The 12,605-nt window shown below is 44.3% G+C and overlaps 1 protein-coding gene across 1 annotated transcript in view; it reads right to left on the minus strand.

The window, feature by feature from the left end:
* TRPC4 (transient receptor potential cation channel subfamily C member 4) overlaps positions 1 to 12,605 on the minus strand; it is a 457,082-nt gene that overhangs the window by 289,237 nt on the left and 155,240 nt on the right. The window lies entirely within an intron of this gene.

The following is a 12,605-nucleotide window of genomic DNA, read 5'->3' on the forward strand; positions in this document are numbered from 1 at the left end:
TGTAAAAGTCATCAAAAATTACGTGCACGAATTGGGCACTTGCCCAATTTGCACAGCCAGTTAACAATTGCTGGCACTAAATTTAATTGAACTTTATGCATGTAAGTTTAGGCGCAGGATTCGTGCCTATAATTTACGTGCAATTTGAAAAAGGGGGTGCAGAAATGGGAGAGCCATGGGCGGAACGTGGGCATTCCTAAAATTAATGCATGTTGTTTAGCAATGGGGTTGCACGTCTAATGTAGGCACGTACATTTACACCACATTTCAGTTGGTGCAAATGGCCACACCCATAGTTAGGTGTGATTTCCCAATATAAGTACTATTCTATAGTAAACTGTACCTAACTTCAAGCATGGCTTATAGAATAGCAGAATCTAGCCCATAACATGCACACCCCACATGCATGCGTGGGCACACTATACTAGTGTATTTTACTAAGATGTGCTAATTGTAAAATTTACGCATTTTGTTTTCATTTTCTTTTGAGAGTTTTTTGCACATTTTGTGCAGTAATAATGCCTACAAGAACCTAGAAAGAAAAACCCTTAACAACAAATGTATTTGGGGTTGGGAAGTAGGATTGGTGCTGGGAAGACTTCTACGGTCTGTGCCCCAAAACTGGCAGGAAGAGACAGAGATTAAGTATACCAGTATTTAATCTTGAAGAAGTGGAACCTGTGCAGAGGACCAGATTCAACTCTGGTCGCCTTGATGGGTAGACAGGATGGACCTGCAGGTCTTTATCTGCCGACATTTACTATGCTAGTATGTACTTTGGTAATTAGTAAAATCATAAGCAGTGCTTTTTTTGTGCCGGTACGCAACGGTACGGCCTACCGGCACCTTTTTTTTTTTGCTCCCCCCGCCCCGTGACGGACGCAGTGCCAGCCCCCATTTCCGGCCGCTGCTGCTTCTCCTGTTGAGCAGCAGCGGCCGCTACACAAAGAAAAAGATTTTAAAACACTTCAAACCTGGCTGAAACGCGGCACCCCGGCACTGTAGACAGCCATTAGGCATTGGCTGTTGTCCCGCAGCTGCTCCTCCTCTTGCCTCTACGTCACTGCGCTCCTCCGGGGTCTTCCTCCAGGGGCAGTGACGTAGAGGCAAGAGGAGGAGCGGCTGTGGGGCAACAGCCAATGCCTAATGGCTGTCTACAGTGCTGGGGTGCCGCGTTTCAGCCAGGTTTCAATTTTTTTTTTAATCTTCTTTTTCTTTGTGTAGCGGCCGCTGCTGCTCAACAGGAGAAGCAGCAGCGGCCGGAAATAGGGGCTGGTGCCGCGTGCGTCGCGACTTCGCGCCGTTCGCGGGAAACTTGGCAGGGAGAGGGAAACCAACAGAGGGAAGGATTGGGGAGAGAGAGAAAGAGGGAAAACAACAGAGGGAAGGATTGGGGAGAGAGAGAAAGAGGGAAACCAACACAGGGAAGGATGGGGGGGGAGAGAGAAAGAGGGAAACCAACAGAGGAAGGATTGGGGGGAGAGAGAGAAAGAGGGAAACCAACAGAGGAAGGATTGGGGAGAGAGAGAAAGAGGGAAACCAACAGAGGGAAGGATTGGGGAGAGAGGGAAAACAACAGAGGGAAGGATTGGGGAGAGAGAGAGAGAGGGAAAACAACAGAGGGAAGGATTGGGGAGAGAGAGAGAGAGGGAAAACAACAGAGGGAAGGATTGGGGAGAGAGAGAAAGAGGGAAAACAACAGAGGGAAGGATTGGGGAGAGAGAAAGAGGGAAAACAACAGAGGGAAGGATTGGGGAGAGAGAAAGAGGGAAAACAACAGAGGGAAGGATTGGGGAGAGAGAGGGAAAAACAGATGGAAGGATGGGGAGAGAGAGAAAGAGGGAAGGATTGGGGAGAGAGAGCAAGAGGGAAAACAACAGAGGGAAGGATTGGGGAGAGAGAGAAAGAGGGAAAACAACAGAGGGAAGGATTGGGGAGAGAGAAAGAGGGAAAACAACAGAGGGAAGGATTGGGGAGAGAGAGAGAGGGAAAACAACAGAGGGAAGGATTGGGGAGAGAGAAAGAGGGAAAACAACAGAGGGAAGGATTGGGGAGAGAGAGAGAGAGAGGGAAAACAACAGAGGGAAGGATTAGGGAGAGAGAGGGAAAAACACAGATGGAAGGATTGGGGAGAGAGGGAAAAACAGATGGAAGGATGGGGAAAGAGAGAGGGAAAACAGATGGAAGGATGGGGAGAGAGAGGGGGAAAACAGATGGAAGGATGGGGAGAGAGAGAGAGGGAAAAACGGAAGGATGGGGAGAGAGAGAGGGAAAACGGAAGGATAGGGAGAGAAAGAGGGAAGACGCTGGATGAAAGAATGCAGAAAGAAATAGGGGAGACACTGGAAGGATGGGGAGAGAAAGCAGAGCTGCTGGATGGAAAAGGGGAATAGAGAAAGATTGGAGAATAAGAGGAAGGGGCATGGGGAGAACAAGGGTGAGGAAAAGATGAAAAGCCACGGGTAGATGAAGGAAATTAAAGAATGGATAGTAAGAATGAATTAAATCTGGACAGAGAGAGAGCCTGAAAAATATTGAAGAAAGCAAAGAAAAAGGAGACAAAAATGACAAATGGCACAGAAGAGTTAAGCGAAAACAAAGGAAAGGAGAATCACAGACTGGGACCAATATGGAAAGAAAAACAGTCACCAGACAACAAAGGTAGAAAAAAATCATTTTATTTTCATTTTAGTGTTTGTAATATGTCCAATTTGAGAATTTACATTGGCTGTCTTATTTACTGCTACTACTTAGCAAATCACGTTATTTTTTTCTCCTATAGTACTGTAATATTTTCAATGATGTCTGTTTATATGTGCCATGGCTGGTATAGGGGGTGTGGTTAATGTGAGTGTGGCTATCATAGGGGTGGAGCCATATGTGGTGACCCCGCCCATAATGAGTACCGGCACCTTTTTTTCTACAAAAAAAGCACTGATCATAAGTGACAATTTTTAGTAAAATATTAAGTGTTATAGCACGTTACATGCGTGAGCGCATTATACCAGTTAATTTTTACATAGACTCACAATTTGCATGTATTATGTCTGTGTGTGTATTATACAAGCAATGAAAATTTATTGCCTAACATCTGTAGCTCAAATATCTAACTAAAGTTTTCGCACATTCATCAAGACAATTTTGTTTCAGAAATATATCATTTCCAAAAAAGTATTATCTTAGTTGCGATTGTTAACTTACTTGTATAGTTGTAAACTGACTGTATTTTGTATGTCACAGAATAATGGCTCTGGTTTATCTTTTTGTAACCCGCTTTGAGCCAGAATTGGTGTGTGCGGAATAAAAGCAATAGATAATGTAAAATCATGTTATATGTATAAAAATACGGTAGGTCATATTGTATGAATTTCAATTTCATCTAGGTGCCCTTAGGGACGTGCATTTGTTTGGAACATAGGCAATGTCAATATTTCCCATGTCACTCTCATGTTGTTGGCAAACTAACAGAAAATAAATACTACATTATATGTCTTTTTGTGTGCACAAAAGTGTGTGAACTTTTTCCCAATAGTGCACACGTGCAAATAGTGCAAACATCCACTACTGGGAATGAATGCACATTCATCTGAACAAGTCTGAATAAGTGCATATTATTCACATACAGTGTGTGCTCTTTCAGTGTGCACTTTTTCCCAGTAGTGCACACAAGTGTAAATAGTGCACACATTCACTACTGGCAATGAATGCACATTCTTCTGAACAAGTGCATACTGTTCACATTCACTGTCCAGCTTATAATTGAAAAAGAAAAACGCCTATATTTCGACCCAAATCTGGAGATGGGCGTTTTTCTCGCAAAGGCGCCCAAATCGGTATAATTGAAAGCTGATTTTGGGCGTTTCCAACTGCACTCCGTCGCGGAAATGAATAAAGTTGATGGGGGTGTGTTGGAGGCGTGGTGGAGGCGGGACTGGGGCATGGTTATCAGCTGAGGAGAGACAGGCGTCTTTAGCTGATAATCGAAAAAAAAGGCGTCTTGACCGCGATTTTGGGTCACTTTTTTGGACCCTTTTTTCTCACGAACAAGTCCCAAAAAAGTGCCCCAACTGCCCAGATAACCACTGGAGGGAATCAGGGATGACCTCCCTGGACTCCCCCAATGGTCACTAACCCCCTCCCACCAAAAAAACCCCACTTTAAAAACTTTTTTTCCAGCCTGTATGCCAGCCTCAAATGCAGTACCCACCTCCATGACAGCAGAATGTGTTTGATCCTGTCACAGCCTTTCCCTGGGTCAGATGTGGCTCTCGGGTGCAGTACAGGGTCACATCAGCATTGCATTGTGGTGGGTGTAGGGTATTGGGCTCCGTGATTTCATTAGCTTGTGTTACAGTCTCACGATGTTGGTAGTTGGTAGGCTCTTCTCCCATGGTGCTTTTCCCCCTGCCTACTGGGTCAGAGTGTGCCCTGTTGTGTTTCCTGTTGTAGTCCATGCGGTAGTGGCCATTTTTGTAAGCCAGTTTTAGTTCCCTTTCCTGTGTTAGCCACATTAGAGAACTTAGTTCTTACCTTGAATGTGGCTGAAAGAGGGCATTGTACACCATTCTGCCAGCTCTGACCTACTGCTAATCTCAGTATCAGGGAGACTCGTTGCCAGTGGGGCACAACCTCTGATCTGCAGTTAACTGTGAGTAAACGCGGTTATTCCAATAAAGGGCGTTTTCGGAAAGATTAGTCTTCAGGTGTCAACTGGTGTGCCAATGTTATACAGCAGCATCAAGTCCTAGAGGCCTGCGTGTATGCAGGTCCCTGGAGCACTTTTAGTGGGTACCACAGTGCACTTCAGCCAGGTGGCCCCAGGCCCATCCCCCCCCCCCCACCTGTAACACTTGTGCTGGTAAATGAGAGGCCTCCAAAACCCACTGTACCCACATGTAGGTGCCCCCTTCACCCCTAAGATCTATGGTAGTGTTGTACATTTGTGGGTAGTGGGTTTTGGGGGAGGGGGGGTTGGATGCTCAGCACCTGTTATAAGGGAGCTATGCATGTGGGAGCGTTAGCTGAAGTCCACCGCACTGACCTCTAGGGTGCCCAGTTGGTGTCCTGGCATGTCAGGGGGGCGAGTGTACTACGAATCGTGGCCCCTCCCACGACCAAAAGGCTTGGATTAGGACATTTTTGAGCGATAATGGAAACTAAAAACGCCCAGCTCAAAAACGTCCATTTTTTCGAAAATATGGTTCGGCCCACCCCTTCACGGACCCGTCCTCGGAAATAAACGCCCATGAAGATAGGCGTTTGCATTCAATTATGCCCCTCTGTGTGCTCTTTCAGTGTGCACTTTTTCCCCAATAGTGTGAACATGTACAAATAGTACACACATTCACTGCTGGGAATGAATGCGCAAGCTTCTGTAAAAGTTCACACTCTTTGCGAGAAGCGCACATGCATTAGAAAGATGTTAGGGTTGATATTCAGCTGGTGGTGCTCAGCGTTTTGTTGACTACTGCTGGCATTAAACCCGGAAATTCAATGCCAGGTTTGTGGAGCCGACTAGCACATAGCTGGTTAAGTGTGATATTCAGCACTTAATTGGCAATGGGTTACCGCATAAAGGGTCCCTTTTACTAAGCTGCCCTAAAAGGGGCCATGCGCTGAGGCCACTTTTAGCGTGGCTGTAAAATGGCCGTATTTCCATTTCATCTATTAATGGCCATTAGTGTGTGAGCCCTTACTGAAACCTATTTGGTAGGCAGGAAGGGCTCATGTGCTAACCATGCATTAATCAATCACAACCAATTAGTGCTGGACATGCCTACTGTCTGCCCCAGGGGCGTAGTCAGACTTCGGTGGGAGGGGGGTCCAGAGTCCGAGGTGGGGGGCACATTTTAGCCCCCCCCCCCCAGCGCTATTGACCCCCTCACCCACCGCCATTGCTGACTTTGACCCCCCCTCCCACCACCAACCCACCGTCGCCTACCTTTGCTGGTGAGAGACCTCAACCCCCGCCAGCCGAGGTCCTCTTCTTCTCGCAAAAGGCTTCCATCTGTTTCTTACATCCTGCACATACAATGTGCAGGATGTCAGACTCACAGAATCAAGCCTTACAGATCAACTGATCTGCAAGGCTTTGTTCTGTGAGTCTGACGTCCTGCACATTGTATGTGCAGGATGTAAGAAACAGATGGAAGCCTTTTGCGAGAAGAAGAGGAGCACGGCTGGCGGGGGTTGGGGTCCCTTGCCAGCAAAGGTAGGCGACGGCAGGTCGTTGGCAGGGGGGTCCAGGGCCAAATCTACAGGGGCCCAGGCCCCCCCGGCCCCACATAGCTACGTCACTGGTCTGCCCCCAAACACACCACCGGTGCTACAGAATACAAAGTATTTATTAGCACCAGGGAAGCATGTGCATATGCCTGAACTACTGCGGGGCACGTGCATTTTGGCACAGGGGAAACACATGTCAGTCCTTACTGTTGCTTAGTAAAAGGACCCCAATGCGGTAAACCTGGCTGGTTAAGTGATAAATATTGGCATTTATTTGGCCAAGGGCTGACTACACCCCCGAGAATGCCCCCAAAATAGCCAATTTTGAGTTTGGCACTAACTGATTAAGTACCACTGAAAATGACTGATTAGTCCCAAACAGGCATTTTATATGGCTAGGAGCCATTTCTGGCTGGTGAAATCGCATTGAACGTCATTCCTTACATGCTCTTTCAAAAGATTATACATTTTCCCCAAAAGAACATGTACTGTTAACAACGTTGCTCCTATAAAAACAAAAGGGAAAAAAACTCAAAAAATAAGATATTATTAATGCCTAGTGGGCACAATTATGGTCCATATTAGCTAGTTTTCAGAAGGGCTGTAACCATGACTGGGATGAGTTGGGGGGAGGGGAGAAAAATATAGAGGAAACATTTCTGGGTAATAGCAAATGAAAGGTCATGCACATTAGCCCCAGGGAGACCAGTTCTGACTGAGCTGGAAGCCCAAAGAAGCAGGAAGAAACTGTTGCTCTAAAAAAACCCACAAAACAAACAAAATAAAATCCTCAAAAAGAACATCAGACCTAGTTTATATTCTATAACCTTTATCTAAACATTAACACTGACTTCCCAGGAGGGACTGTCATACAATTACAACAATTTAAACAGCTTCCCAGACATACAGTCTTCTCATAAAAACAACAATGCTCTCCTAAAGAAAACCATTAACTGTAATTTCTCTGTAAGCTATTTTTCTACTTCCTTCTTTTTCTTCACTGCTTGGCATCTGGGGGATGAACAGGTCATACAGCATGAATTAAAACTAGACTATGGAGCTGATATCAAAAAGTATTTATCTGCATAGCAGCATCTGCTGCCAGATCAATGACTGAGACAGATACTCAGACCACTTTGGTACTATCTGGATAGTGCTGAGCAGGTCCAGGAGCGGAGTCAGGGTGGAGACACTATTTATACTGATAACGGCAATTTTCAATGCTGCTACCCAGATAATTTAAGACTAGCCCTGGATTAACCATTAAACAAAATAAGCAGGGGCTTAAGGCACCAAGGGAAGGGGCACCACAGAGTTTTCCCCCTAGCGATCATGCCCTTAACTCTTTCAGTTCTGTCTGCCACACCCATTATCCAACATGGATTTCAGTGTTTTCTAATCATTATTAATAAATATGATGTTTTGTTTTGTTCAATAATGATATTTCTCAGCACTTATTGAGTCTTTATGTCTTTTCAGTTAAGCAATGGAAGGACTGAGGGGCACCATTGTTAGGGAATCAATTGAATTTAATCTGGTCCTGCTTTGGACAAGAAAAAAAAAAAGATGAATATCACTGCTATCCAGGTAGTGTTGGCACCCCACCACTCTGCTCAGATATTCAGCAGAAGTCACTATTGGGATTTTGCCACCGACTATCCAGGTCTTTTCACCAATGGCAGCCAGTGATGGTGATTGTATATTTCTGGAGGATGAAATTCTCTTTGAAAGACCTTTCCATTTCAGACTATACTTCAGGGAGCAAATTATGAGTTCCCACAATGAAAGTATACTGTTTCAGCATGTAGAGTTTGAGGATTACTAATGTAGCTGGTTACTTCACAGGGAATGACTAAATAGCCGTGAAGTTCTGTAAAGGATGATCAGTCACAGCATTGCACTGGACCTTGAGTGGGATCTTATGGTAAAGGAAATGTTTATGTCTGTGGTTACTGGTGCAAGTCTTGTTATATCACTCCTAATAATTCTAGATTACTCAACAGGACTGATTCCAAACTTGCCTATTTGCAAGGCAAAGTTAATCAGGCTGTACTTCACAGGAAAGAAACAGAGCTGCTTTTAGTTTTTTGGAAATTGAACTGTGATGTACCTTCACTTCCCCACCCAGTGGGCATACAATTTATGGGGTCAATATGTTCCAAATATCACTGCTAATCGGCTATTCTGTAGCTCCACCCAAACTCCGCCCCCGGACTGCCCTTAAACTAGCCAGTTACAGAATGGCCAGTTGGCAGCCATATTTAGTGGCACTACTCACTTAAGTGCCAATATTCTTAGCTTAGGGACAGTCTAGGGCAGAGTTTGGGTGGAGCTACAACATAGCCGATTAGCTGAGGAATTTGGTCATCTAGCCAGTTAAGCAAGCAGATAAAGTTAGAACAGCAAAACAGCTATCCTAACTTTATTCGCTGAGTTATCCTGGCACTGATCTGCTGAGACTGGAATTCTACAATTAGGGTTATATTGATATAGATTTGGCAATGGTCTAAAGAGTTTATTAGTAAGAAGTTTTGTGATCCCAGAGAAGATTCTTTAAGTAGACGTTACAGATGTTCTGAAAGGTTTTATCTGGATTATCACAAGATAATTTCTCAGGGAATTGTTGCAGTAAATGAAATCCCACTGCACATGAAAGGTGCAACAACACAAGCAATGGAATATAGTGAGTAGATTCACACAAGTTATTAACCAGCTCATTCTATATATGGTTATCTAAAGTTAGATGCCAATATATTCAGTTAAAGTTACAGAGTAGTAGTGACTTTTACAGTTGCGTGCATAAGTGAAAGTTGGACGCTAACCCCGAAATTCTATAAAAATTGTGCATGCAAATTTGGGTAAGTGCCCAATTTGCACATGCAGTTTGACATAATAAACAATTAGTGCCATAATTGGCTTTTCAACAAGCAATTATTGGCACTAGATTTAATTAGAGCTTACCCACCTAAATTTTATGCACAGTCCAAAAAAGGGAGCAAAGAAATGGGAGGGACATGGGCATTTCAGAGCAGATCAGGAGCATGGTTTTGAGTTTCGCATGTAATTATAGAATATGGGGGGCTCCACTTGTACTACTTATCATTTCTATAGTGCTATTAGACGTACGCAGCGCTGTACACTTGAACATGAAGAGACAGTCCCTGCTCGACAGAGCTTACAATCTAATTAGGACAAAAAGGACAAATTTAAGCGCAGCCATCTGTACCACGTTTTCATTGGTACAAACGATGGTGCCTAAATTTACATGTGACCCCTGGACATAAGTGCTATTCTATAAACCATGCGTAACTTTATAGAATAGCGCTTTTTTCAGCACTCAATTTTTTGGCGCCATATATATAGAATCTAACCCTAACTGTCATTCTATAATTTTAGCGCACACTTGGGGGGGCATTAACAAGGGGAGGGGCATGGGTGGAGCATGGGTGTGTTCAATAATTTCACACACAACTTATAGAATACTATTAGCTACACACTAAAATGCTGCATTTAGACATGTGCATTTACGCCTGTTATTGACATGGCATAAGTGAGTGCACCTAAATATTGTTGTGTAAATGCTGAGCTTTGCTAATATTCTGTAACTCAATCTGTACACCCAGATGCCATAGTACAGGGTTTTCCAACCTCGGTCCTCAAGGGCCACAATCCAGTCAGGGTTTGAGGATTTCCTTAATTGTCTACTCCAATTATTGCTTGTCTGCTCTCCTTGTCCGTCTTGTCCTCTAGATTGTAAGCTCCTTTGAGCAGGGACCGTCATTCTTTGTTTATTGTACAGCGTTGCGTAACCCTAGTAGCGCTCTATAAATATCTAATAGTAGTAGTAGTAGTAGTAAATACGCATGAGATCTATTTGCATGCACTACCTCCCCTGCATGCAAATAGATCTCATGCATATTCATTGGGGAAATCCTGAAAACCCTACCTGGAGAAGTCTGAAGATGGACACCCCTGCCATAGTAGAATTTGTGCTCAGCGCACTGCATCCTGGTGCCTAACTTTTAATGCCATTTATAGAATTGCCCCTAACAATCTAGAATGAACATCCATTGTACACCGATTATATTTTCAATTGTTAATAAACTTGTGTGATCCTGCTCATTCCTCTCTGTGTTGTTGTGCAGTAAATCAAAAGGCATACTGTAGGGGTTTCAAAAGGTTTGATTTAAACTTTCAGAGGGAACATTTATCTCTCGCATAATGGAGATTTGCAAGTCAGAATAGGTCAAGAAAGAATAAGCTGACTGTAAAGCTTTAAATCAAACCCAAACTCTTTATTATTCAGTGCCACTATTCTAATGAAAGCAGGGAGAATTCTTTAGGTCAGAGGTGCTAGGCTTTTTCCCCCCAGATACTGAGGAGTTAATTTTAGATACCTTAGGCAGCATTTACATGTATAAACTAATTTATACATGAACATCAGCATATACTTATAAGTAAAAAATGTAGAAAGGTGCTAGTCATCTATATCTATCTATCTATCTATCCATATGCAACCCTGATTTACCCCTCAGTCAGGGCTACCGGCTAAGATTCACAAAACAGACTGTACTTCAGGTGAGCTCAGCATAGGCTGGGGCTAAAGAAAATCTTAGGTAGCCCCAAGGGTATTCCCACCCTGGGAGATGCAAAAGTCCACTTTCAAATAACGACCAGGAGTCTCAATAGATAAACTTCAAAATTTTCTTTTATTGGATCAACATCAAACCAACAAACAATTCATAAACCAACCCTTATTTCTTCAATTCAAGCGCATAAGAGGCCAAAGTCACATCTGATCAATGTCCATTTTATGTCTTTCACATCCCAGATTAGAGATCCTCTGGCTAGCTGGCAAGGTCCTGTCGGGAGTGGGGCTCCTCTGCACCCATGTCCCTCCCTCCTAGGGTGTTTTTTTCCCACCAGACACTCCTTTTTTCTCATGGCTCCCCTTGACAGTAACCCAATTCAGACCCCTTCTGCCCCCTGATAAAGGTTTCAGCAACCAGCCATGATAAGAGTCCACCTACTTAGTTCTAGGACTCCCCCTCGATACTCAGGGTCTTGGCGGGGGTAAGGCAACCAAATACCCCCATCAAGTATTCACAGTCCATTTTATCCATTGCTCCACCCTGCCACCGGAGGCTGGGCTCCCTCCATATCCACTCACCAGGCCAGATTTTCCAGCCCCCATTACCATAGTGACACTCAAAATCCTCCCACTTCTGGGGAGCTCTGTGATATTATTCCACTTGCACTTCTGCCCCCTCCCCATCCCCAAACCAGCCATGTTTGAAACCTTGACTGTGTGAAATGAAGTATGGTTTACTTTCTTTTCCCTTTGGTTCATTCTCTCCCCAGTTAAGGAAAAAAAGTGATTTCTCCACATTCTTCCAAGAAATCATTTTTTCCTCTGCCCTCAGAGGGCACTTTAATCCCTTCTATTTAATCATGCAAACATGATACATTTTTAACAACCAACAAATTGGCTAACATTCTCACCCATATCCCCTCACCTTTGCATAATTATCCTAATAGAACATTCACATATTCTCACAACAATTTCCTTGGGTAACCCTCCCTACTACATATTTTCCCTCAGTTTTTCTTCTTTTATTAGAGGCAGTTCCCTCACTTCCCCATCACATCACAACAACCCCTTTTCCAACTTCCCTCATGTCCTGAATCCACCTTCACTCATATCATTTAGGATTGTTTTTTTTTTTTACAGTAGCACCTCCTGGCAAGGTGCGGGTAACACTGTAGTATTTCCTGGTATGGAACTCGTCGATTACTTTCACAAAATGTCTTCTGATGGAGCGACCAATCTGCCAGTCCAGCCATTGCTGCTGTATTAGTCCCCGATAGCTAGAGTTCTCCAGCCTATATGCCCTTCAGGTTGGATCTGATCTCATCCTGTTAAAAATCTCTTCTTGGATCCAAGCTTCTTGTTGGCCCTCCAACACATTATTCACTTGGAGGGTGTCATATGGATACCAGAGCTGCCACCGGTCCCACACCAAACGCCTGAGGTAGCGATCCATCCGACTCAGTCAGGGTAACTTCTCATCATCCACTCTCCAAGGCTCGATCCATGAATCTCTCAAATACTCCCCTCGGAGAACAGCTACCCTTCACCTGGTCTCAATGGACCTTCAGTCTGTCCCAGTATAGGCTTGATGGACATTCAGTCCCAGTATGGCAATGCTTATGTTCTAAGTTCAGCTTTAGCTACCCAGCTTTCCCCAGAGGAAGCAATTGTGGTGCTGGAGCTCTATGCTATTATTTCACTTGCACTTCTTGCCCCCCCCCCCCCCCCCCCCCCCCCCCACCCTCTCCAAACCAGTCATGCTTGAAATTATGTCGGTGTGAAATGAAGT

The sequence above is a fragment of the Microcaecilia unicolor genome, chromosome 4 (genome assembly GCF_901765095.1).
Source record: "Microcaecilia unicolor chromosome 4, aMicUni1.1, whole genome shotgun sequence".
NCBI lineage: Eukaryota > Metazoa > Chordata > Amphibia > Gymnophiona > Siphonopidae > Microcaecilia > Microcaecilia unicolor.